General features: G+C 49.8%; 1 pseudogene; it reads left to right on the top strand.

Moving 5' to 3' along the window:
• Positions 1-443: 443 nt before the first annotated feature.
• On the top strand, positions 444-1,167 carry LOC119042182 (40S ribosomal protein S18-like; annotated as a pseudogene).
• The last annotated feature ends 3,335 nt before the right edge of the window (positions 1,168-4,502 follow it).

Here is a 4,502-nt window from a genome sequence, read left to right as displayed (position 1 = left end):
TCCCTGCACCCAGGTCCACTAACCACTGCCTTTTCCTGCCCCAACCCCTCTCTACTTGCTGCTAATTCTGCCCCTCTTACCGGTTTGGATGAATGATTCGTTGTTGTCAGACTTTGGTACAGTTCAATTTTGTCTGTTTTGGTTGTGTTTTTGTTTCTAAATCTTCGTTGCCCTTAAATTTGGTTGTGCGAGGAGGTACAGTATTTCCACCTACACCTCCATCTTGGCCAGACTTATATTTATATTTGCAAACTGAGTTAACAACTCAATAAAAAGATAAATAATTCAACATTCAATTGAAAATGGGCCAAGGATCTGAATAGATTTTCCCCAAAGGGGATATGTGATCGGCCAATGTGCGCATGAGAAGATGCTCAGGATCATCAGTCACTGGACGAATACGAATCAAAAACACAATGAGCTTTAACCTCACGCACACTAGAATGGTTATTAAAAAAAGAAGTAAGCATTAAGGAGGTGAGGAAATTGGAACCCTTGTACATTGCTGATGGGAGTATAAAATTGGCACAGCCACTCTGGAAAACAATTGATCAGTTAGTTTCTAATGGAACTAAACATACTTGTGACATGACCCAGCAATTTCACTCCTAAGAGTCTACCCAAGAGACCTGAAAACATACATCCACACGAAGACTTACACACAGCCCTTCCACAGGAGGCCTGCCCACCGCGGCAGCCGTGTCTCCAATGATTCCTGAGAAGTTCCGGCACATTCATGAGTACTCAACACCGGTATCGATGGGTGTTGGAAGGTGGCCTTTGCGGTCCCTGCAGTGGAGATGTGGGGGAAATGGTGTGGGGAGAAGACATGCTCAGTGGTGTTGAGGAAAGCAGACACTGACCTCACCAAAGGTCAGCAGAGCTCGCAGCGGATGAGGTGGAACGTGTGGTCACCATGACGCAGAATCATGCCAGGACAAGGGCCCAGACTGGTTCTTGCACACACAGAAGGATGTGAAGGATGGAAACCACAGCCAGGTCCTGGTCAATGGTCTGGACAACGAGCTTCATGAAGACCTGGAACGGCTGGAGAAAATCCGGGCCCACAGGGGGCTGTGCGACTTCTGGGGTCTTCGTATTGGAGGCCAGCAGACCAAGATCACAGGCCGCCAGGGTTGCACTTTGGGTGTGTCCAAGAAGAAATAAATCTCTAGGCCATGTCTGTTCATAAATAGTTTATGTACCTGTGGAGAAAAGAAGACTTATACACAAATGTCCATTTAGAAGCATTATTCATAATAGCCCCCAAAGTGCAAACAACCCAAGCATCCATCACTGATGAATAGATAAATAAAATGTGGATGTCCATATCAGAAACCAGAAACCTTTTTGGCACCAGAGACTGGTTTCATGGAAGACTGGGAGTGGGGGTGGGGGTGTGCAGAACGCAGGTGAGCTGCACCAGCTCGCACGCTGTAGAGGGTGGGACAGGGGTGGGGGGAGGCAGGAGGCAGAGCTCAGGAGGCAAGCCAGCTTCCCTGGGGGCCGGCTCTTGACAGGTCACACTGGGGAGTTGGGGGCCCCTTCCATAGCCTATTGCTTGGCCATGAAAAGGAATGAAGCCCTGATACATGCTATAACATGGATGAACCTCAGAAATGTTATGCTCAGTGAAAGAAGCCAGAAACAAAACAACATATATTGCATGATTCAATTTATGCGAAATGTCCAGAAAAGGTAAATCTATAAGACAGAAAGTAGACTAGAGAGTGCCAGGGGTGGGGGTGAAAATAGGCCAGAGAGATCTGTGGGGTGTTTGAATGTTCTAAAATTAGGTTGTGGTGATAGTAACTCTATAAACTTACTAGAAGTCATTAAATTGTACACTTAAAAGAGGTGAAGTGTATGGTATGTAAATTAACGTCTCAATAAAACTGTTCAGAATAACATTGCAATGGACATCTTTAAACAACACTTTGAAAATGTGTATTTCCTCCCTATACAGAGGAATTCATCTTTCAGACTTGCTGCCTGACTTACTCCCTAAGGCTGAGGACACACTGGAGTTTCCCGCTTGGAGCTGAGACCTCAGATCTCTTTGCCAACTGGCTACGTCCAGCAGGGCCCTTAGAAAGGAGAGGTATTTTACAGCTCAGGAAACTGAGGCCTAGAGAAAGGGAGGGCCTTGCCGAGCCTGCAAAGGTGTTTGGTAGGAGTTCCATCAATGTCCAGCACAGACTGGCTTCATAATATAAACAAGCACCAGAGGAACCAGTCAGTGGACAATGGCTGTGGCAGCCCCTCAATTTGTTCTTTCCAGAGCCTCCTGAACTTCTCTGGAGACTTGCCCTTGCCTAAAACGGTCCTGTAGCTTTTCCTTCTTGATGCAAAGCAGTCTCATCTTCTAAGTCTTAAAAAGTTCAGTTCGGTTCATTATCTACATTTTCGTGTACTATTCAGTCTAAATCTTCTCCCCTCTGGTAGCTCAAAGAGGGGTAGAAAATTCGTCTTTGTCTGCTGTGGTTGTGACCGGGCATTAGTGTCTCTGGGTGCGGCAGGTAGCTAAATGCTAACTCTGTCCCCGGGGGGCTAATTTGGGGGCATTCCCAAGAGAACACCCCACCAGGGGCCTCGCCCTACAGTCTCAGGCAGAGTGGCAGCACTCTCTAGCTGATCCCTTATGCTCCCAACTGGGGACCTGGCCCGAAACCCAGGCATGTGACCTTGATGGGGGACTCAAATGTTGGAAAATTTTAGTTTCAGGTAATAAGCTTAGCGATCAATGTATGTGAAAAGCTATTGCTTCAGGAACTGAAGGTATGACCCACCCTGACTCCAGGAGGCCATACGCAGTTCCACCTTTGTGCCCCGGGAGGACTGCCAGCAGCCGAGATCGTATCTGAGCCAGTGTATTCCCCGGTAAGATGCCGAAGACACAGATAAAGACCACCGCCCCGGGCCCAGGTGAGGGAACGCTGCAACTTTGATCTGATTGACTTTCCCCTGAATTCCAAACCTCTTACCTACGCTTCCTTTCTCCTTATAGAAAGGGGTGGTTTAAAATGTAATTGAAGACAGTCTGTTAGGGTACTAACCTGCCACCTTCTCAGATCACTGACCATCTGAACAAAGTGCCCATAAAGATTCAGTCCCTGTCTCAGCTTATCAGGTCTGGTAGGTGACAGGCAGCACAGCATGAATGCTGGGTTTTCCAGTTTCACTCTGACTGGGAATCAAACCAAGACCCCTTCGATTCGCAGGCCTACATTCAATCCACTGAGCCACACCAGCCAAGGCAGGGTGAGATTTCTAAATGTGTAGCAAAGTCTGTGACGGGTACAGGGCTCGGGAGGGAGGGGCAGGCATCTCTGGAAGTCTTCTGGGCGGCAATGGCAATGACAGAGCCTGAGGGAGCCTGAGGTTCCAGAGCCTAGGGCACTGGGCTGGCCCAAAGTGGCACTTGGGAAAAATGAGTTGAGGGAGTGTGGAAGGGTAGGAAGGAGGGAGCCGAAGAGAAGCACCAATACCGGGCAGTGCACTGAGTTTGAGTCCATTGTTACAAACTTGGCGGGTGACCTGGGGCAAATTGCTTCCCGTCTCTGGGCCTCAGTTCCTGCATCTGGAAAAGGAGGGAATTGAACGGATGCTGATGGAAGATCCTCTGGCTCCAGGGCTGGAGGACGCCCCAGGCCCACGGGCTGGGGAAGCCCAGATGGGGTACCTGGTCTGCGGCTCAGTAAATAGATGCTGCCTGTCCTCCAGTCCAGGCAGGGGGTGGTCATGGTGGTCCACTGACCCTGGCCCTCCCTGGACTTCCTGGCCACTCTGACACCCTGCCAGACACAGTTCATGGAAATTTCCTCTTAGTCCCTCCAGCCCAGCAGGGAACGTGGCTATTTTTCCATTTTCAAGTGGAAATTCCCACCCACCACTGACGGCTGGTGGGAGTCACAGTGCCTTGGAGCTGCAGGCAGAGAGCATGGCTATGGTGGGGAGAGACCGGCCACGTGGGGTGCGCCAAGAGCCCAGGAGCCTCCTTCAAAAAGTACTGATGGAGCACCTCACCTACTGTGTGCTGGGACCTGTTCCAGGTGCCAGGGACACAGGACAGCACGGTCTCTGTCCTCGGGAACCCCACCTACTAATGGGGGGAAGGGAACAGGTGTGAATACTGTGGATAAAATGAGGCGGGGTAAGGAGACAGGGCATGATGCCAGGGGCTATTCAGAGAGGGTGGACAGGGAAGGCCTTGCGTCAGGGTGGACGTGCATGTGTTCACAGGGGCAGCAAGTACAAAAGCCTTGAAACCGAGGTCTTGGCCCGCATTCTGAGGACAGCAAGGGGAGGAGTATAAGGTGATAAGATCAGAGAATTTCCTTCAAGCGTCTCCGGGTGTAAGAACTCTGGCTTTGATATTTAGTGCTACGTGCTCACCAAGGGTTTTGAGCAGTGGGGTGGCAGGATCTGACTTACACAAATTAATTAACTTACCTTATTACCCAGGGCTGCTATTTCTGTCAATATCAGTGACAGGCTTCTTC

The sequence above is a fragment of the Artibeus jamaicensis genome, unplaced genomic scaffold (assembly GCF_021234435.1).
Source record: "Artibeus jamaicensis isolate MK-2021 breed Jamaican fruit bat unplaced genomic scaffold, CSHL_Jam_final scaffold_847, whole genome shotgun sequence".
NCBI classification, from domain to species: domain Eukaryota; kingdom Metazoa; phylum Chordata; class Mammalia; order Chiroptera; family Phyllostomidae; genus Artibeus; species Artibeus jamaicensis.
The sequence above is the reverse complement of the archived record's forward strand: the minus strand, read 5'-3'. Positions and strand labels throughout refer to the sequence as shown.